Source organism: Mesoplodon densirostris, chromosome 17, assembly GCF_025265405.1.
Source record: "Mesoplodon densirostris isolate mMesDen1 chromosome 17, mMesDen1 primary haplotype, whole genome shotgun sequence".
Taxonomy (NCBI): Eukaryota; Metazoa; Chordata; class Mammalia; order Artiodactyla; family Ziphiidae; genus Mesoplodon; species Mesoplodon densirostris.
Genome location: NC_082677.1, coordinates 5,932,655 through 5,956,430, shown reverse-complemented (window position 1 = coordinate 5,956,430; position 23,776 = coordinate 5,932,655). Strand labels below are relative to the sequence as shown.

The following is a 23,776-nucleotide window of genomic DNA, read 5'->3' as shown; positions in this document are numbered from 1 at the left end:
TATATTTGACGTGGCTGGAACATCAGTGGAATAAAAATGGCTGCAATCCTCTTGATGCTACTTGAATTTTAATGCACTTTGACTCTCTTGACAATGTGACATTAATTTAGGGCTATAACTAAAATACTGCATATTGAAAGACATGTTCTTTGTTTCCCTTTGCTTATTTTGTGTACTTACAGTGAAATAAGCTTCAGTTATTATGGCAAAGCCTATTGAAAAATGTATACATAGATTTTAACACAATCTATAGCATACAAAGAATCTTCTTCAGGAAATCTGATATAGTCAAACCAGTTTTCCTAACATCCCAGATTCCCTAATTATTATTTTATGCTATAGCGTCTAAAAACCAAATCACAGAAGACGTTGCAAGAGGCTTTTTTTAGGAGAATGGAAATCCCCTAGCATTTTACCTAGGATCTCAGAAAGTCGTTTCTCTGGAGAGCAGTGAATACTGACCAAAAAAATCAGACATGGTTATAAAATTTGCACAATACTGGTACATAAAGTACTTATATTCCTCCAGGCCTCCCATATCTTGACCAGTTTGCTCCAAGAAAGGTCTTTTCCTCTTTCACTAGGTGTTCATTCCTCCACAGGTGCTTACTGGGCACCTACTTCACCCCAGCGCAGTGTGAGGACCAGGCTGACACGGTCCCTCCTCTCAGGGAATTTACATTCTGGGTAACGACAGCTGGTGCGAGGACTGCGGAAGAAATAAATGGGACGACATGATGGAAACTTGGAGGGGGTGGATCTCGACTTTGGACATGAGAGTGTCCTCCACTGGTACTGTGTATGCCTGGCTGTGCCTCTGGCTGCAGGGCTCAGAGGGAAGGAAAGTGACAAAGTGCCCAGGTAGAAAAGAACTTCTAACTACATCTTTGTGTTCATAACTTTTTTTCTAATTTTAACAACTAATTTTGAGGTGTTTTTTTTTTATTTCAGGGTTTTTTTTAGCTTTTATTTTCCCAAAATTGATTTATTGGGTTAGAGAATATTCACTAATGACTACATATATGTATAACAAATTATATATGTGTGTATGTGTATATATTGTATACAGGTGTTTGTATATACTTATATCAAATATTTGTGTGGCATACATATATCATATATGCCACACAACATATATATATACACATAAATAAACAGAGAGAGAGATACAAATAAAAAGCCTGCACCAATTTATACTCCTATCATGAATGTACAAGAAAAGCTATTTCACATTTCTTTTAATCTCCTTTAAAATGCTTGCAAATTTGATAAATATAAATAGTATCCAAGTTCTTTCATTTTTCTTTATCATATTTTTAAATATAATATTGGAAAATACAGAAGAATATATGTGACATGTACATATGTTACAGAACAAAATGACACAGGTGAACCCATAACTCAGCCAATAACTTGCATCCATCCTGAATAACTCCTCTATCCTCTTGCCTCTTCCTCACTCCATCCCCAGGAGAACCTGTATCCTGTATTTTATGCCCATTATTCTCTTATCTTTCTTTTAAAATAATTTTATCATATATGTATATATAACTGAATAATGTGTTAGTGAATTTGGTTTTTTAGCCTTATAAAAATGATATCATACCTAATGAAGTTCTGCAACTTGCTAGTTCACTCAACATTATGTTTCTAGTATTCACCTATGTTATGGCACATAATTTAAGTTCATTTGTTTTTCACTGCTATATAATATCCATCATTTTCCTGTTGGGTTGTTTTCAGGGTTTTTTTAATTATAAATCCATATGAACATCTCATAAAAATCATCTTGTGTATCAAAAAGCATTCAAGGGCTTCCCTGGTGGCACAGTGGTTGAGAGTCCGCCTGCCAATGCAGAGGACACGGGTTCGTGCCCCGGTCCGGGAAGATGCCACATGCCACGGAGCGGCTGGGCCCGTGAGCCATGGCTGCTGAGCCTGCGTGTCCGGAGCCTGTGCTCCGCAACGGGAGAGGCCACAACAGTGAGAGGCCCACATACTGCAAAAAAAAGCATTCAAGATAATGCTAAATATTTTTGCAATGTACCAACGGAAACATCAGCTGTACCAATGTACATTTCCACCAGCAATATATACCATTTATCCTCATTCTCTCCAACACTTGACAGGGTCAGACTTCTTCACTGTTGGCAAGCAATTGTTGTGGGTATAAAATAACATCTTACTGTCGTCTGACTTGATATTGCCCTGATTACTAATGAAATAGAACATGTCTTTTCATGGTTATGTGCCATACATATTTTCTCTTCTGTGAAATACCAGTCCACCTCTTTTGCACATTTTTTCATTTCTATTTAGTGATTTATCTTATAGATTTATAGAAGTTCATAGCATATTCTGGATTCTAATTCTTTGTTGATTGTATATATTACAAATATGTTCTCCCAGTGAATGACTTAATTTACATTTACATGATGGTATTTTTTGAAGAAGTCTTAAGTTTAAAATAGTCAAGGGACTTCCCTGGTGGCACAGGGCTACAAAGTTGTAAGTCTTTATATCAGCTAGAGCAAGTTCATCTACCTTATGCTTCTTGACCCTTTAGAACGAACCTGTCAATTTTTTTTAAATTAATTTATTTATTTATTTATATTTGACTGTGTTGGGTCTTCGTTTCTGTGCGAGGGCTTTCTCTAGTTGTGGCGAGCGGGGGCCACTCTTCATTGCGGTGCACGGGCCTCTCACTGTCGCGGCCTCTCTTGTTGCGGAGCACAGGCTCCAGACGTGCAGGCTCAGTCGTTGTGGCGCATGGGCCTAGTTGCTCCGTGGCATGTGGGATCTTCCCAGACCAGGGCTTGAACCCGTGTCCCCTGCATTGGCAGGCAGATTCTCAACCACTGTGCCACCAGGGAAGCCCGAACCTGTCAATTTTAATGAAGATTCCATTCAGATTTTCTTTGGAATTTGGAGAGAATAAACAACTTCATGATACTGAGTATTCCTTTCCAAAAACATGAATATTATTCCATTTTCTTAGGTGTTCTTTAATGTCCTCCAATAAGACCTTATGATATTCTGCATATAGATAATGCACATCTTTTGTTAAAAGTATTCCTAGTGTAGCAGGTTGCCAATTGTCTCCAAAAATCCATCCATCTCTTCCTGGGCACACAGCCACCCAAAGAGATTCTACTCACCCCAGGAGTGATGGTACAGCCTCCAGGTAGCGCCTACTGAAAGAATCACTGCTTTCCCTGGACTCAGCTTTTCCTCACCTTGTGCTGACCACAACACTGATGTGGAAGTGGCCCAATTCTGATGATTCAGATGAGTACAGTACTCTCGGGAATGACCTAGCAACAAAGTGAAAGGAACCTAGGTCTCTGGATGACCTGTTGAAGCAGAGCTGTCTGCCAGCCTAGACCAACCACACTAGAAACTTCTCTTTTATTTAAGCCATGCTATTCAGGGGTTCATTATGTTATGCTATGTTTTTTACACACTGTTAGATTCTGTTTAGTAATGTTTTATCTGGAATTTTTATATCTGTGAGATTGAACTGCAATTTTCCTTTATTCTTATGTTCTTTCCTTGTTTTGATGCCCTAAAGGGCATTAAGAATACTTCCACTCTTTCAGTCCTCTGGAGGAATTTACATAAGATGAAATAATTTGTTTCTAGAAAATTTAGTTGAACTCATCCGTAAAACCATCTGGATTTCATGTAGTTCTTGTTGGGAAGAATTTTTACTGTGAGTGATTTCATGTTAACACTTTCTTTATAAATAACTAATGAGTGCTATACCTCAGTGCAGTTTTAATTTCCGTTTTATATTACTAATAGAGTTGCTTATCTTTCCATATGTCTATTAATTGTGGGTTTCCTATTTTGTGGGTTGCCAGTTTCTTTCTTTTTCCCATTGTCATCATCTAGATTAATTAGGCTTCCCCTCCCAGGGTGGATGGGGTACCATTCTCCACCCCAGTGATGTTGGGCGTGGCCATATGACTTGCTTTGGCCAATAGCACAATAGCAGACAGGACACAAGCAAAAGGCTTTCATTATCCTGGCTCAGATGGGTGTATCTCTTCCACTACTGCTGTCACCATGACAACCAGCCCTGGGGAATCACTGGCCTTAGAGTGATGAGCACACTTGGAACAGACATGTACCCAAACTGCATCCTGGAGCCAAGCCCAGCAAACTTGGAGCCTGAAGCAGCAGAGTCACCCAGCTCAGTACAATCTAAGTCAGACAAATAGCAGACTTGTGTGAGAATAAATGCTGTTGTTAAAAGCCAGTGAGTTTTAAGGGGACTTGTTATGCAGTAGTATTGTAATAATAGCTGGCTAACACATCTATTTATCTATCAGTGTGTTAGAGAATTTCTTATCATGTTTTGTAATCATTAGCGTATATAATTTTAATATATAACTTAAATTAATATTCACATAATTTATATAATTATTAGTTTATTGCCGTAACTATCCCCCCCCACTAGAGTTTGTCTTGTATTTTGATGGTGTTTCTTAATTTTACACATAGGGAAATTTTACTCATTTTTAGTTACGTTTGTACATTTTTCCCCCCTGTTGCTCTTCTATTCCTTTTGAACCTAAACAGTCTTTCCCAATTCTGAGATTTAATAAATAATCAATTCCATTTTCTGTTTTACAAAACTTTAAAAGTGTGTAATTCTCTAATCTATCTGGAATAAGAGAGGTGTATTAATCATTCCTAGATCCTCTTATTTTTTTTCCTGAGTTCAGTGTGATATATCTGGGACCCCTAAAAATTAATCCCAATTCTAATTGGAAAAATGTTTAAATTGAAAACTCATTAAGATTATATAATAGTCTCCCTTTTAGCTAACAGCTTCGTTTTTGCTTTAAATTTTTAATTAAATTGGCATACCAATTTAACTATCCCAATTACTTTGTGCTTAACCAAGCTGAAATTACACTTTCATTTGCTGTCCAATTCCTCTAGAGAATTCAAATGCATCACAATCCTATAGTAACCCACAGCTCTGTTCCTTATTAACCAAAATAATTCAATTGCTCACAAAATTTTTTACTATTTCTTCCTAGATTATCTTACAATCCTCTCATCTATACAAGTTGAAATTGAAGGAGGCGTATTGCACTGTTAGAAGGACTAGAAAAACGCTGTGTGAATAGCATCACTGTGTTGAAGGTATCCTGCTGTGAGTGGAGGTGCGTCCCTCAGTGGAGCCTTCCCGGATTCTCTAAGGGGAATTTGCTGCTGTTCTCCCTGTGGTCCCATAGCACAGTGTGTATGGGACTTGCATTGCAACGTACTTTCGTTTACATGTTTGTTCACCCCATTTGACTGTGGGTCCCCCATTGGCAGTTACTCATTTCTAGCTGTCTAGCACCCATCTTGGTACTTGGATCATAGAAGATGCTCAGTACCTATTGGTTGATTGATTAACTGATTGGAAGGTTGCACTGGGTGATAGTAAAGTGATGGTGGGCAGCCTATTTGGGTAGCTTCCTTTCTCTTTCCTTTCTGTGAGACCACGACCAATACATAATTCATTTAAACTCTTATACCAGGTCATTCTTTTATATCTCCCACTCTAGGTAGTTATTGGTGTGCCCAAACACCACACAGGAGATAGGAAAGTGGGGATTAAAAAATTCTCCCCAGTGGGGCTTCCCTGGTGGCGCAGTGGTTGAGAGTCCACCTGCCGATGCAGGGGACACAGATTCGTGCCCCGGGTCCAGGAAGATCCCACATGCCACGGAGCAGCTGGGCCCGTGAGCCATGGCCGCTGAGCCTGTGCGTCCAGAGCCTGTGCTCCGCAACGGGAGAGGCCACAACAGAGAGGTCCGTGTACCACAAGAAAAAAAAAAAATTCTCCCCAGTTTCTATAACTAAGTTATTCTAGCGCCATGATATACTGGAAGGAGCCCTGAACTAGGAGTAGGGAGACTTAGGGTCCAAGTCCAGCTCTTCCCCTTAATACCCAGCTTAGAATAGGTCACTTCATTCCCCGGGGCTGCAATTTTGCCATCTGCAAATTGAAATGTGCCACTGCATTGCACAATCTGTTAGGTCCTTAGGACTTTAGTTCGGTACAGAACTACTCAGGATGAGAGTCATTCATCAGGCAGGCACACTGCATAGTGGAAGGACATGGGGCTTTGGAGTCAGGTGGTTGGGGCATTGTATCCAAACTGTCAGTTACTAGATTAACAACCTTGGGCAAGTTATTTAGCTTCACTGATGCTCAGTTTTCTGTGGGACGTATAATACCTCTCTTGCAAAGCTGCTGTGAAATTTAAATGAGATAAGGCAGATGAAGCCTGTGGTACTGCGCTTAGACTGCAGTAGAGTCTAGACAGGAACCTTAGTTGTGCTCGTCACACCCCTGTCCTTGCACACAGAGGAAGCTCATCTTTCACCTTTCACGGATGCTCACATACACTGCACACACACGCACACGCACACACACACACACGGTGGAATAGTTAAAGACAGCAGAAGTCCAATTTTAATGACTTTTTTCCCATGGTTCTGGTACCATCATTGCCAAAAAGAGAGGCTATCTTACAGTCACTGATTTAATGGTTAACTGTTAAGTTCTTGATGTCTTACAATCATTAAATAAATATTCCCTAGGTAATTCCCCCTATGTCCAATAAAATGAAAAACCACCAGATATATGGAGCTTGGAAACTGGAGTTATTAGGTTCTTTAAATCCTGGACAAAGAAACCATTAAAGTGGTATCCAATAACTTTTTAATATGAAGTAATATAATATAATATATATAATATATAATAACTTTTTAATTATAAAGCTTATTTCATACACAGTAAGCAATATCACAAGATGGCACAATAAAACAGTATTACCAACAGTTCCAAGTGCTATGTTTCTCCTGTACTTTACATCTTAGGTCTGGATATTAAGGTTTGTGATTGCTTGTTTTGAAACAAAACCCATCTACCTACAAGGCAATTCACTTTGGAATCGGTTACTCAAAGTTGCAGCAGGCTTCAAAGCCCAGAGGGAGAACATTGATGATTCAACTGTCCCCTCAAATTGGGTTTTGAAATTCGTGACTTGAGAGCACGCCCTTCACTGACTTTGAGGGAGTGCTAACACCTGGTCTGCCCAGCAGAGGGCAACAGGACCCGAGGAAAAGCAGCGAGAGAATCAGCCGGGTTTTAAACTCAGGCTCCCCAGGAGGGGCCCCCCGAGGCCAGGGCCAAGGAGGATGACACTCTTCCCGGCCACGAGGAGCACCAGGGCCAGTGCAGAGTGGAAAGATGGGTGCCTTGTCCAAAAGCACCTCAAGCCCCCTCCCCTGGACTGCTCTTGCCCGGAGACTGTGGGGACGCCCCCCTCCATTCATGCACAGCTCTTTAGGTGTCACCTTCTCAAGGAGACCCTCCCCAGCTAAAACAGCATCCCCATCCCCCTCTAAGTGGGACCTGACCCTGTAACCAGCTTTATTTTTCCTCCGAGCACTTACCGCCAACACCTGATGTATTATATTAGTCTGCACTTACTAGAATGTCCATGGGAGCAGGAATTTTCTAGAGTTTTCGGTCCATGACTGTATCCCCAGCTTCTGGAATGGTGCCCAGAATGTGTAAACACTGGACTGTTGAAATGAGGATATGTCTTGACAACCACTGATGAGACAAAAGTAAAAACCAAAGAATATCAGTGTGGCAGGGGTCCGAGTTGCAGTTCGTCCCCGCTTGGGGGCCACAGTGGAACTCAGCGCCCAGTACCTCCAGGGAGAAGCTGCAGGGGGACCTGGAGATGGAGCACGTGGAAGTAGGGGACACGACTCCCATCTGTTGCGCGTCCAGCCTCCGCGTCCTCGTGGTGTCGGCCAAGTTCAAGGGGAAGCCGCTGCTTTAGAGACACCGGCTTGTGAACACTTGCCCAGCAGAAGAGCTCCTGCACATCCATGCCTTTGAGCAGAAAACCCTGACCCCAGCGCAGCAGGCCCGTGAGCAGCAGAAATAAGGGACCCAGACCTGCACACCTATTAAATTATGGATCAGGGCCAAAAAAAAAAGAGCAAAATAAAACAAAACAAAACAAAAGAATAACCAGGGCAAGGCCTGCAGGGCATCCCTGTCCGATCAGCAGATGGGATGGGAAAGACTATCCCTCTACCTGTATGCAGATTTGCTCTGAAAGCAGAACGCCGACTGTGCATAGAACCATCATATTTTCCCATCACCTAATCTGTGATACTTTTACAACATCCTTGGAGAGTGACTGCTTCCCTCCTTTTACAGGTGAAATAAATAAAGCCCAGAGAAGTACAGAATCCTACACAAGATTCCAGAGTCACACAGCTCCCGTGGCAGAGCCAAATCAAGAAGACCAGAACTCAAGCAAGACTGACGTTTATCCTCCTGCTCTTTCTGAGATCTCACTGTTCCAGACGTGGGGTCTGCAGTCTGACCTTTTCATTCTATCCCAGGGTCGGGAAGATAAACTTAGTGGCCCAGCACCTTGGGAATTGATTCAGCTTGTTTGCAGAGACCAGTCAGCTTTGCCTTGGATTCTGTTCATTGTCAACATATCAATAATTCTTTTTTTTAAAAATAAATTTATTTATTTTTATTTATTATTTTTGGCTGTGTTGGGTCTTCGTTGCTGTGCGCGGGCTTCCTCTAGTTGCGGCGAGCAGGGTCTACTCTTCGTTGCGGTGCATGGGCTTCTCATTGCGGTGGCTTCTCTTGTTGTGGAGCACGGGCTCCAGAGCACATGGGCTTCAGTAGATGCAGCGGGTGGGCTCAATAGTTGTGGCCCGTGGGCTCTGGAGTGCAGGCTCAGTAGTTGTGGCTCACGGGCTTAGTTGCTCCGCAGCATGTGGGATCTTCCCAGACCAGGGCTCCAACCTGTGTCCCCTGCATTGGCAGGTGGATTCTTAACCACTGCGCCACCAGGGAAGCCCAATAATTCCTTATTAATAAGCCCAAGCATATGACATTTCTGAGCAATTGCATATTGAATGTCAAGGGAAAAGATAGGGGAGTGCATTGTGTGTTGTGAAATATTGCAATAGACAGGCATATTACAAGTTATGTGATTCTAAGCGTTGCTTCATAAATGATCCTTGATCTCTGGCCCCTGTGGAGTTCATTATCTGGCCCTGAGCTGGCACTTATTCCAGACCATATACTGTAGCTAACTAGCCACAACTATATTGCACACGAGGCTTTCCTTTGTGGTGAACTTTAATATTCAGCTGGAGAAGAGACACTCTTATTCCTTTAATTGTGTTTTTCTAATTAAATTGCAAATTGTAATTGTTTCTTCCTCTTGAAAGATCTTAGACTTCATCATTGAGTTCCCATGCTCACATATCATCTGAACTATTTTTCAGACTTTGGCATGACTAAATAACCAAATAGACCTTGCCCCATAGATAACTTTTGGATAAATATAAAATTTCCTCTTTGACAGTAATCTTCTCACAACATGACTCTCTAACAGTGTCTGATGTCTAATTATTACAAACGGGACAAGAATAATACGTCAGTGTAAATAGACAAAATGACCTGTATTGTACCCATATCTATGAACCACTACATTCCTCCTTTCCTGGTCTTTAAAATGGAAGAAGTTCCATTTGACCCTGCTCTACTTAAAGGATGATCATGAAGATTAATCGAACACTCTTGGAAAAAACAGGGCCTCCCTGGTGGCGCAGTGGTTAAGAGTCCGCCTGCCGATGCAGGGGATACGGGTTCGTGCCCCGGTCTGGGAGGATCCCATATGCCGCGGAGCGGCTGGGCCCGTGAGCCATGGCCGCTGGGCCTGCGCGTCCGGAGCCTGTGCTCCGCAACGGAGGAGGCCACAACAGTGAGAGGCCCGCGTACCGCAAAAAGAAAAAAAAAAAAAAAAAAATTATAGAATAAATTTTGGCAAGCAAAGTTACCAAGTTAATAATAAATTTTTTTACAACACAGCTATCTCATAACAGTTTGATAAAGATGATGAGATTTGTAGAGCACAGAATTTTAAAACTGGAGGAGATTCCAAAGGTGACCTGGCTCAAATTCATTTTACAGAGGAATAAACAAAAATGTGCAGAAATAGCAAATTTGAGACACTCTGTTTTAAAGTTTTCCTTTGATAGACTAAGATTATATAATAAGTTATGTTTAGAGAGGGAATGAAACTTCCTATTTAACTCTAGAATACAGCACAGTAGTGAGACCCTAGCATCTCTTTGAGGGGCTCTGGACTATTTACAGCAGCTTCTTTATTCTTCATACATCAGCTTCCCAGATCCTTCACGATCCTGATAAATTTTAAATTGTCAGTGTCCTTCTCAAAACGACTAAACTTAGATCCTCAATCCTATTCTCACCATTATAGGGAACTGTGGGGTTGGTACCACCTTGAAACCCAGATGGATCTAATTAATGCAAACCAAAATCACGTCCATTTTTGGAACACCCGCCTAAGCTAAAACCGCTACCTAGGCTTCTCCTATGAAACTGCTTTAAACTGGGGCACAGCTGTTCTTTTTGTCTGCTTGGGAGCCATCTCTCCTGCTTCTGCAACAGCACCCCAATGTTTGCTTTGGGGAGTTACCACTCTAACCATCTGAGAGAATCTGGGAGGGACTGTCAATACAGATGGCCTGCCCTCCCCTGCCCAAGAGGTGGGTATGTGAGTCAAACTAGACCAACCAGCTGCCCTCTCTCCAGGCAAAGATCTTGACTCAGAAAGAGTTACGAAGAAGCAGGGGGGCGGGGAGGGGAAGGGAAAGAGGAAGAAGAAGAGGGGGAGAGGGAGGGGAAGGGGAAAGCAGGACCTGACTGCTTTGAGTGGGTGTGCTGAAAAGATACTGTCCGTCTGTCAGTCACTTCTAGTTTCCTAGATCCTCAAAGTTATTCTGGTTTGGGAGCTTCCAGATCTTGATTCTTCAGCCTTTCCTTCGATTCTATGAGTACCCCCTGCATCTTTTGTTAAAACAAAGTCAGTTTCCGTTGCTATTAACCAAAATCTCTACCTGGTACACCTGGCCTCAAGGCTATTTTCCGGTTTGTTTCCTTATGTGTTTTCTGCCCCTCATCCTCTTCTATCAGAGATGGAAGCTTGTCTGCCCTGTTCATTGCTGGATCTCCAGAACCGAGAATTATGTCTGTAACATGGGAAACTCTCAAGAAATATATGTTGGATAAGTGACTGATAGACAATTCCCTGAATAATCCAGTTGTCAAATCTGAGTACCTTGGGATGATAAACTGGAAAAAAAAAGTTTTTTTGTTGTTGTTTTCGGTTTTGTTTTTAATTTTTTGGCCGAGTGGCACGTGGGATCTTATTTCTGCGACCAGGTATCGAACCCGCACCTGCCACAGTGGAAGTGCAGGTTCTTAACTGCTGGACTGCTAGGGAATCCCCAAGTGTTTTTTTCTTTTTAACTTTTTTAAATAAAGGTCTATTACTTTATTAACCTGAGCTCATAAAAGAAATGGGGAAAAATGTCTATAAGAGTATGTGAGACCTGATCCTCAGTAACTCAATGCAAGTCCTGTTTTCTGCCAAATTAGCCTCAGAATTGAGCAGCTGGGCAAAGGGTGGCGAGGACCTTGTGACCAAGTGGATGGTTCAACTCCTTCTGCCTCGGGGGAATGGAGCCCCAGGGAAGGACTGCAGCTGCTGTGGCCACAATCACCCCCTCAAGCCAGGGAGAACAAGCCAGGGAGAAAAGCAAGCAGCTGAGTGGAAATAATCCATGGAGAAATGGCTCTGCATTTCTGCACTTGCTGTGTGATCCATGATAAATTTCATGTGGGCCTAAGACTGGTCTTGGTTTAGAAAGAATGAGGAGAAGCAGCAAATAGGGAAGAGTTGTGCCAAGAGGATTATTGTGGCCAGTGTTTGCTGCTGAAGATAATTAGGTGAGTACTGAAGCCTTCGGCACAAGAAGAGGATGCTCCCAGACTTGCCACCCCCAGGTAGGATATAAACAAAATTCGAACTATTATTGCTTTGGAGCCCTTTAATAAACTATGGAGGGGATATGAAGTAAAGCCCTGTATTATAGAAGTGTCAATTGGTTCTTACACCTCACAGAGGCCTTACCAGAGATGCTTCTTAATAGTGGCTAATTTGAAATGAGTGTCTGTTATATGCCAGACCAGATACTGACTGTGCTAAGTGATTTGCATGCATTTTCTTGTGTGATTGCACAATATCCTGGGGTAGATACTGCTATAATCTCCCATTTACAGATCAGGAAAGTGAAGTTTAGAGAAGTTGACAACTTGCTGAAGGCCACACAGGTACTAAGATTTCAACTGGATAGCAAGGGATGCTAGTCTGGAGAGAGGGAAATGGAATAGGATAAAGGAGAGAGGCCAGGGAGATCCCTGTATCTGCCCCCATTGTGGGTGTGAAAGAGAAATTTCAGGAAAAGATTAGGCAAGGAGAAAACCAGAGGGGAGTATAACAGTATTCAGACGGCCCAGTTTTAATGGGGACCTGAGTGTGTCCTGAGCCCTCCCAGGGGGCCACTGCTCAGTTCCCATCCCCCTCCCCCTCTGTACTGTTCCTTCCAAACCATTCCTCGTCCACCCTCACCCAACACAATCTGCAGTCCCTTTGTAGCAACTAATCCAACTGAGAGATTTGCAGGAGTGATTTCCACGGGTGTCTCACTAAAAAATAATGAGAAGTGGTTTTCTCACCCTCCTCTCAGAAAGCAATCGTGGCTTTGAGTCTTGGAAACTTGCATTTATTCTGACCCAGAGAAGAAAGAACAGGTCTTTTAAGTGCCCTAAGGTTTGTGAAAAAGGGGGCGTGACCCTTCCAGCCCCAGGAAGAGTTGGATCCTCTAAAGAGAGGGTCTCAAAACACTGCCCCCTGGCATCCCCAAGACCATTTCAGTGGATAGAAGAGGTCAAAACTACTTTCAAAATCATATGATTTGCCTTTTTCCTTTCATTCTTGCACCGGTGTACCTGGAGTTGTACCTAATGTGTGACATCACAACAGACTGGATGCAGAAGCAGATATGAGAATCCAGCTGTCTTCTATCAAGCCAGATATTAAAGTGATTTACAAAAATGTAAGACAAAACAACACCGTTCTTCTCATTAATATTTTTTTTGCACTGGAGAATGTCTAAAGCTGACCTTGAGGACAGTTGCATCTTGCCCTAACTTTTTTGCTACAGGAAGAAACAATACTTTGGAGACAAAACAAAACATTTACCTTCAGGAAAAGAATTCTTTTCATTCGTGTCTTCCTCCAAAAAGTCATACAATTTATGACTAGGTTACCCTGTTTGCGTTGCTGCTGTTTTTTTTTGCTTTGGTCACTTTTCCTCCCTTCTGAGCCTCCCCAGTCTTTTAATCCAGCTTACTCTGGGACAGAATGAATCACTGAAACACAGGTGCCAGGCCACCAGAGAGCAGCCCTAGTCAACGATTGCCCCCAAAGCGTGACAACTTATTAATCAGTAGAGTTATCAGTACATTTTATCTTCAAGAATCTAAAATATCACTGCCTGTCCATTTCATGGCTGGTGGAGACTCCCTGGTGTCTGCTTATGTTCTTCAGATAAGCGCTGTTTATGGGCAGGGCCCCTAGCTAATGCAGCCCCATGAGCCGCCACAAGGCCTTGTGAAGTACCTGGCGCACAGAGGCACTCAGTAAATGTGGAGTAAATATAGTTGGATTGGACTGCAAAACCCTTGGCCCTGCCAATCCAGGAATAACCAGAGGGACCTGATGAGGTGTGACGTATCGCCAAGTCAACCAAGCAACCCCAGCTGGTACCCCAATTTCTGCTGGCCCTCCTCATCGACCCCCAGTCAATGCCTTTGCCTATGGGAGCCCCACAACAGCCCTGCCCTACCTTCCTCCCTCCGACCAGACCGTGAGGAGATAGGAGGCCAGAGAGTGGATGGGAGTACCCAGAGAGGCCTCCACCAACGTTGACATGGCTTATCCTGGCCTATTTGTATCCAGAACTGAATAGTCCTGCAGTGATTGTCTATCACTTATAAATGTTAATATGCACATAACCACTATACCAAAAAAAAAAAAACAACTAAAATGTTTCTAATTCTGATCAATATTCAAACTTGAATCTTTAGAGTTATAGTCAGTGAGTTATACTCTAAACTATTGAGTGTGCTCATTTTTTATTGAATATAATCTATATACTTGTCACATTAATGGTTACGTAGAGTTTTTTTATACTGATGTACTATTGTTTGCTTAACATTTGCTGTGCATTGGTTACTTGGGTCGCTCCAATTTTTCACTACCAGCAATTGTGCTATGATAAACACATTTGTGCAAATTGCCTTTTTTTGCATCTTTTAGTATTCCTTACACTCTATTTCCACAGGCTATACTCCTAGTAATAAGATTACCAGGACGAAAGAATGAATGGATACACACACATATATGTATCGCCATGTTGCTTTACAGAAAGATGACAACAAATCATTGGTTTCAATTTGGCAACAATTTTTTAGGCAAGAGTTTTTAAAATCTTACTTTAAAAAGGTTGAGGTCTTAGAATTTAAGGATTGGAATGGAAAACTCTTTAGAGGTCATTTTGGCCAGCTCCCCAAAGAGTGCAAAGATGCCCTCGTCATCACAATTCGTTTTGTGACAATCTGTCATGATAGGTAGTGGTTGAAGTATAAGGAGAAAATCCAGCCTCACACAAATGTGTAATTGTAATAGGATGAGTATTTCAATAATCTTTTAAAATAAGTGTTGGTATTTTCTTTGATACAACACCAAAACACAACAAATGGCTAGCTGCAATGTAAATAGAATTTGAAACTGTATCAGTTGAAATGTTCATACTCTGTTACATTAAATTCACTGGTCTATCTTGCACTTCAAATGACACTTTTACTCACGCATGATTTTATAGCATCATGCATTGGTCAGTTGAAAATTTTTGGTTCACTAGTAATAGGGATCTTTCAAATGTAGACACATTTATTATATAATCAAAAATCACACTGGCCCAGGACCAAATGGCTTCGCTGGAGAATTCTACCAAACATTTAAAGAAGAATTAACACCTAGCATCTCAAACTCTTGCAGAAAGTTGAAAAGGAGAGAACACTTCCTAACTAATTTTACAAGGCCAGCATTACCTTGATAATAAAGTCAGATAAAGATACTATAGCAAAAGAAAACTACAGATTAATATCCCTGAAAAATATGCAAAAATCCTCAACAAAATACTAACAAGGCAACTTCAACACTTTTTTTTTTTTTTTTGCGGTATGCGGGCCTCTCACAGTTGCGGCCTCCCCCGTTGCGGAGCACAGGCTCCGGACGCGCAGGCTCCGGACGCGCAGGCTCAGCGGCCATGGCTCACGGGCCCAGCCGCTCCGCGGCACATGGGATCCTCCCAGACCGGGGCACGAACCCGTATCCCCTGCATCGGCAGGCGGACTCTCAACCACTTGCGCTACCAGGGAGGCCCCAACTTCAACACTTTTAAAAGATTATACACCATGATCAGGTGGGATTTATTCCTGGAATGCAAGGATAGTAAAATCAGTCACTGTAATGCATCACGTTAACAGGATGAAGGACGGAAACCACACAATCATCTCAACTGATACAGAAAAAGCATTTGACAAAATTCAATACCCTTTCATGATAAAAACACTCAACACACTAGAAAGAGAAAACTCCCTCAACATAATAAAGGCCATATGTGAAAATCCCACAGGTAATGTCATACTCAATAGTGGAAAACTCAAAGCTTTCTCTCTAAGATCAGGAAGAAGACAAGGATGTCTACTCCTTCCACTTCATCTAAATTAGAAAGGAAGAAGTAAAATCATCTCTGTTTGCAGATGACATGATCTTATTTGTAGGAGACCTTAAAGATTACACACACATACACCTGTTGATACTAATAAACACATTAAGCAAACTTGCAGGATACAAAATTGACATGCAAAAATCAGTTGCATTTCTATACACTAACAATTCTAAACACTTCTATATACTAATGGACAACTTGAAAATGAAATTAAGAAAACAATCCTATTTACAATAGCATCAAAAAAATGAAATATTTAGGAATAAATTTAACCAAGGAGGCAAAAGACTTGTACACTGAAAACAAAATACTGGAAGAAATTTTAAAAGACATAAATAAATGGAAAGACATCTCATGTTCATGGACTGGATGACTTAATATTGTTAAAACGTCTGTACTACCCAAAGCAATCTACAGATTCAATGTAATCCCTATCAAAGTCAAAATCCGTATGAAGTGGCACTTTTTGCAGAAATAGGAAAAACCATCCTAAAATTCATATGGAATCTCAAAGAATCCCAAATAGGCAAAACAATCTTGAGAAAGAAAAACAAAGCTACAGGCCTTACATGTCCTGATTTCAAAACATATTACAAAACTACAGTAATCAAAATAGTATGGTACTGACATAAAGACAGACATATAGACCAACAGGATAGACTAGAAAGCCCAGAAATAAATCCTCAGATATATAATCTTTGACAACAGAGAAAGGATAGTCTCTTCAACAAATGGTGTTGGGGAAACTGGACAACCACACACACACACATACACACACACACAAAGTTGGATCCTTACACTATAAACAAAAATTAACTCAAAATTGATTAAAAAGCTAAATATAATGCCTGAAATTATAACACTCCTAGAGTAAAACATAGGGAAAAGCTTCATAACATTGGACTTGGCAAGGATTTCTTGGATATAAAACTAAGAGCAAAAATAGATAAATGGGACTACATCAGACCTTAAAACTTCTATGTATTTTTTATGATTTTTTTTTTTTTTTTTTTTTTTGCTGTACGCAGGCCTCTCACTGTTGTGGCCTCTCCCATTGCGAAGCACAGGCTCCGGACGCGCAGGCTCAGCAGCCATGGCTCACGGGACCAGCCGCTCTGTGGCATGTGGGATCTTCCCGGAATGGGGCGTGAACCCATGTCCCCTGCATTAGCAGGCAGACTCTCAACCACTGCGCCACCAGGGAAACCCTTCTATGTATTTTTTAAATTAAAAATATTAATTGAAATACAGTTGACTTATAATGTATTCGTTCCAAGTGTACAGTACAGTGATTCAGATATATATAGATATATATATACTCTTTTTCAAATTCTTTTCCATTCTAGGTTATTATAAGATGTTGAATATAGTTCCCCGTGTAAAACTCCTCTGTGTTAAGGGAAACAATATGAAATATTCTGGTATTCAAATACCCAGGACTGAATAACAATAATTTGACAGTTAATCATTCTTTAAGTAAAATTGTTGTTCCGTGGGCAGGGAGGGCAGGTAGTGGCTAGTTGAGCTTACATCTCAAACAACTGAATGAGCACTTTTCCTTACGCACGTAACCATCATACAGCAGAAGTACTTTAAATGTACTTCCATTTCATAACAGAGAATATTGAAAAGACAGGTACTCAAGGGCTGACATTTAATAAACCTAATTTTTCTGCTTGCATAAGGACATTCTTATATTTTTTAAGTTTTTTTTGATGTGGACCATTTTTAAAGTCTTTATTGAATTTGTTACAATATTGCTTCTGTTTTATGTTTTGGTTTTTTGGCAACAAGGCATGTGGGATCTTATCTCCCCCACCAGGGATTGAACCTGCACCCCCTGCATTGGAAGGCGAAGTCTTAACCACTGGACTGCCAGGGAAGTCCTTAAGGACATTCTTAAGTGAAACAGGAAGCACATGGTGGTGAGGAGCACAGTGGCTACTGATGTGGATTGGTACCACTGCTGCACTTCAGAGACTGAGCTGGTCAGTCACTGCTGATCTACAGTCGAATAACCACAGCCCTTCCTAGTTTACAAAGTCAAGTTTTCTGTTATTCCCATTTAATGCTGACAATACCACTTATCACTATCTGCCATTTACAGACCAGAAACGGAGGGATAAGAGCTTGAGGAACCTCCCCAAAGTCTTCAAGTTGTCAACTGGCGGTGCCAGCTCTTCTGACATCAAATCCCATGCTGTTTTCACTAGGAAACACCACCTCTCACCACCACCCGTCATTGACTTGACCCCCAGAGCCATACCCGGTACCAAGCCATGAAGTAAACGCGTCTGTCTCAGGGTCTCCTCTCTTCTTTGTCCCCCCTTCTTGACACTATGGGTGCTCAACCATCCAGATGTCTACCCTGTCCCCACCCATCCTCATGCTCCTCTCCTGCAGCATCTGTGCGTCTGCCTCCATCAAAACAGTATTAGTATCTGACATTTGTTCTGTGCATTTGAGTTTTATGAGGCATTTCCCCGTGCATCATCTCCTTTGGATTTTGATCTTCAAACTACTTTGTGAAATAGTTTTTCATTCTCCCATTCTGCAAGGAAAATGAGGCTCTTTGAGGTGGGAATTTGCCCAAGTTCACATAGCTCACCTTTCTTGTGCCTCCTTTTCTTAAGATCTTTCCAACCTCTAATAGATTTATTAGAGGATGGATATGATGGATAGCTTCTTTACATGTTCCTTCCAAGAACTATTAGCTTTATGAAAGGAAGTTTAAAAAAAAAAACCAAGAACACTTGTATCTATGAAACGACTCCCTAACCCTGAGACTCTTAAACGTCATCATTGTTTGTGCCTCTCCAGGAGAACGACTACACGTAGAACTGAAACTGGGCCATGGAGAAACAGAATTGATCATAATTTTGCAAGTGAAGGTGTAATGGGTATACATTTTTGCAGATTGTAATAAATAAATATAACTATTTACATTTGGAAGTGATAGTATCATCCACTGTGTTCCTTTCCTCTCACAGGACACCTCAACAAGGCATGCATCCTCCTCGGAAGCCACAAACCACAAGAATAATATTTCAGATGTGTTCAGATTGGATACACACAAGAGTATTAGCAGAAATTAGCTGAATAGCATTTAATGATCGTGTTCTTTTAACAGCCACAGACCATTCTGTAGGATAACTAAATGCCCAATTAGAGTAAACCACAAAGAGTTAAAAGGAAAACGCATAGGAGCCTAAACTTGGGAGGCCCTGCTTTGAAGTTCTTTTACAAGAGTATGGCAAGGGGAGGGAGTACTTTAAACTGAGGAAACAGGAAGTACCTGGATAAAAAGTTTATTTCATTTCCTGGGGGGGTGGTCTTTCCAGAAGCGCTCTTCCAGGAAGCCAGGCCTTTCCTACCTAGGTGTTCAGGTTTCCTGAGAAGAAATAGATAACATCCCCCTGTCACAGTGTGGAGGATCAGCTAGTCAGTAAAAAGCTGCAGAAATCTGAGTTTGCCCCACTCGATGTTATCAGCTAGAAGGAAGAAGACTTTGAAGAAAGGGCAGGGGAGAGAAGTGGTGTCTGAGGAAGAAGCTGCAGTGCAGACTAGCCTTCTGGAGAAGCAAGCAGAGCCCGGAAGGAGAAGCAGAGGTAAGGGGCAGGTAGCTGAGGGTGTTTATTCACGGATGTGCGAGACGGGGCTCCATCCCCTGGGAAGAGCCTAACTGGGCACCGCACCCACTGCAGAGATGATGCAGAGGATGGTACCTCGGGGCGGAGGGGAGGACATCAGTTAACACACTGAGCCCTGTGCAACTGAGACCTTCAAGTAAGCCATTCTCAGATAATTCCGTTCTGTCCGCAGCTCCACCGGAAGGACCTTGGCTGGAATGGCCAGATTTGCGTGGACCACAGTGACCCCTGGTGGAGGTGCACGCCAGCCGCCACCCACTTGGGGCTGTGGGGCCGGGCAAAGGCGGGTACACTTTGAACGAGTTGCAGGATTGTGGCTTCCTTTACACACACAATTTCTCCGTCTTCCCAAACAGCAAATTATTCAGTTACGACACGCTGGCTGCGGCTATGCATGCGCCATGCTTCCTTCTGAAGATCACTTTCCCCCATTCCTTCATGTTCAACTAGAGCGGACTTCCCGTCGCATTCAGCCGGCTCCGCCCTTCCCCTGGACGCACAGCACTCGCATGTCCTGCTTTTTTCACATGCTCCTTCGTTAGATGCCGCTTCCCCAGCTCATCGTTCTCCTTGAAGTCCCAGCTGCCTCTTCTGTTCTGATCCGAATGAACCCAACTTCGCTGGTACTTTGTCTTCGCCAGCCCCCTTCTGATGAATCCTGCCAGGTCGCCACGTGGTGTGGGGATCCCACCAAACTTTTTCTTTTTTTTTCTTTTTTTTTTTTTTGCGGTACGCGGGCCTCTCACTGTTGTGGCCTCTCCTGCTGCGGAGCACAGGCTCGGGACGTACAGGCTCAGCGGCCATGGCTCACGGGCCCAGCCGCTCTGCGGCATGTGGGATCCTCCCGGACCAGGACACGAACCCGTGTGCCCTGCATCGGCAGGCAGACTCTCAACCACTGCGCCACCAGGGAAGCCCTACCCACCAAACTTTTTTAGTGATTTGGTATTTGTTGAAGCTTCAAAAAGCTCTTTTAACCAAAGAAACATTGCTGGTCTTGCAAAGAGCCCTGTCCAGTCACAAGGGACGTTGAGCACGGCCTGAGTCCCCACTGATCTTTGCCAGCACGTGGCTCTGTTAGAAACTGCAGGCGCGTGAGTGCAGCCAGGCGATGGGTCAGCACTTTCCTAAAAGGGGAACATCCCCAGAAGAATGAGGAGCAAAGGCTTCCCATGCAGGAGTGCTTGTTTCTGAATGTATGTGAGATAGCATTATTCCTGAAGAAACTTGGTGGTGGTGTTTTGAGAGAAGTAGACGTGCCTTGAACCAATACATTTGCTTATACATTTCTAAGAGTTAAGAGATAAAAAGAGATGCTCTTTTTCTCATCATAAATTTATTTCCATACCTATAGATATTTTTAGAGACCTTTTTGATTCAGGAACGGAGATGAACGTGGTGTTTCTTGGAAGTGTGAAGGTACAGTAAATAACCTAATTCTGAAACATTTGGAGATTTCACAGAAGCCTTGAAATCAATGCTCTTTGAGTAATTGTAAAATAAAGTAGCAAATAGACCTGGATAAATACATAGGATAGGAAAACAAATCACTGTAGTCTAAATATGACACAGGTAATTCTTTTCAACTTCCAGTATAAAACATAGTTCAAACCAAAAAGAATGTACTGAATGAACCCAAACAATTCTCATCTTAGATGCCACACCATGCAGTTTCTGGCAAAGTATCAGGGTGTGTAGGCAAATGTTAGCATCTGGGAGATGGGTTATAAGGTGTGTTAAAGAACTAATGGAAGCCTCAACTTTATTTTGCCCCTAAAAACGTTTGTCTTTCGGAGAATTTCTGGGAAACTACATGAGATCATTTTAAAAAATAATTCCTAGGCGTTGCCCAGTTGACAGCCAACATAAACATTGTATTCTCCGGGATCAAAGAAACTACCCCATCAAAGAAAAACTGGACGCCAGGAATTCGATCTTTCAAACTGTTGGATAAATGCCGCCGAAAGAAGAGGAAAGCATAGGATGTTTGGAAAGGAGGTATAGCAGAGTTTTCTTTAATGCTGAGAATTTTTTAAAATTCATGAAGAACATAGGGGTAAGACAGGAATAAAGACACAGACCTACTAGAGAATGGACTTGAGGATATGGGGAGGGGGAAGGGTAAGCTGTGACAAAGCGAAAGAGAGGCATGGACATATATACACTACCAAACATAAGGTAGATAGCTAGTGGGAAGCAGCCGCATAGCACAGGGAGATCAGCTCGGTGCTTTGTGACCACCTAGAGGGGTGGGATAGGGAGGGTGGGTGGGAGACGCAAGAGGGAGGGGATATGGGAACATATGTATATGTATAACTGATTCATTTTGTTATAAAGCAGAAACTAACACACCATTGTAAAAAAAATTTTTTTTTTAATAATAGTAGTAGTAGTAAAATAACAGGTATTTATTGAGCATTTTGGGTGACCCAGCGCTATTTGCTGAGACGTTTACACACACTCTTTCATTTCAACCTCACCAAACTCCAATGAGGTAGGTACTATCACTATCCTCCTTTGACAGCCGATGACACTGAAGCTTAAAGAGGTCATTAACTTGCCTAAGGCCACAGAGGAGTGGATGCCAGGGCCTGTACCCTCAGTCGGGCTATTTTCCTCCTTTCTGGGCTAACACTTCCTAAGCACTTGCTGTTTCCCAAGCACGCTTCTTGCAGGTGTTGACTCATGTAATGCTCACAACAACAGCCAACGAAAGATATGCTAACAATAACCTCATTTTACAGGTGAGGAAACTAGGGCACAGAGAGGCTGAGGAAGCTGCCCAAGACCACCCAGCTAATAAGTGCCACAGTGGAACTCAGACTCAGGCAATCTGAGCTCAGAAGCCAAAATCTTCATCACTTTCTAATACTGCCTCTCAATGTAGAATTAAAAAAAATTTTTTTTCCATCTGACATATTTGGTTTCTGAGTTGCAGACTAAACAATTAAGCCCGCCATTCAAAACATCAGGGAGAACTAATATTTTCTTTATTGGCATTAATTTCAAACCCCGGAAGGACTGGAGAAAATCATGACAAGGAATGCCCATGGATGACTCAGTGTTTCATTATCAGCTACTGGCCATGTCAGCAGAGGTGACATATGGCGAGTGGAAGATTTGGGGGAGGTTTCGGTCGCCAAGTCAAAGAAATGGCGGGTCATGCCAGGAGGAAGCAAGCAGGACCTGCCAGCCAGGGCTCCAGAACTAACTACAGGATGGAGCAGAGACAGTACAGTAACCAAGTGGCCCTAGTACCTGATTCCTCCCCTCCCCGCCCCCCCCAGCACTTGAATCAATCCTCCTTCTAGAGAGAGTGTAATCTGATGCTGGTTTACTACATGTGTCTTTCTTTTAACTTTCATTGAAGATTGAGTATATCTAGATCCAGGATAGATGTGCCCTTGAGGGGGGTGTTGGAAGAATGATCAGGAACATGCTGTACACATATTAAAGTGTTTTTTAAATAAATAAATATTTGTGAAGTCCTCACAACGTACAAGAACTAACTTCAGCTTTTACTGTTCCTATCAGCCAGCTGTTTGAAATGAGGAAGTGATTCCTCACGGTGGTTATGATAACTGTCTCCTTAAGCTTGAAAGAACTAGTCCCCTCCTTCCCAACCCCAATCCTACAACAGAAAATGAAGACAAGGGAATTCCCTGGTGGTCCAGTGGCTAAGACTCCACAATCCCAATGCAGGGTGCCCAGGTTCGATCCCTGGTCAGGGAACTAGATCCCACATGCTGCAACTAAGAGTTCAGATGCTGCAACTAAAAGATCCTGCACAAGGCAATGAAGATCTCACGTGCTGCAACTAAGAGCCGATGCAGCCAAATAAATAAATAAATATATTTTTTAAAAAGAAAGAAAATGAAGATGATATCTAAAGGCCGTTTCCTAGCAGTTCTGTACTTACAAATGATGGATTACACCACCAGCTGAATGCCAGTGGAGCAGTCAGGATAGAATAGGTTAGGGTGCTGTAACAAACACCCCCCAACACACACACACAGACACACACATCTGGGGCTTAACACAATAAAGGTTTATTTGCAGCTCATACTACAATGTGTAGTGTGGATTGCAGGATTTGGTGATGGGGGTGTGCCTCTCATTGTAACCATCCAGGGGCCCAGCTGCAGGGTTGCTAGAAGATCCCTCTAGGGAAATGCTTCTGTGATACCAGAAGAATGGGAACAGAATTGTGCATAAGCATTTAATATTGCCTCCTGGAAGTAACATATAACTTCCATCCACATTTCACTGGCCAACACAAGTCACACGATAAGCCTAACTTTTAAAGAGAAAATAAAATACAAACTTAGCACGTGCCC

The 23,776-nt window shown here is 42.3% G+C and overlaps 1 pseudogene; it reads left to right on the top strand.

Moving 5' to 3' along the window:
• Positions 1-734: 734 nt before the first annotated feature.
• On the top strand, positions 735-7,973 carry LOC132477382 (bolA-like protein 2; annotated as a pseudogene).
• Positions 7,974-23,776: the final 15,803 nt, after the last annotated feature.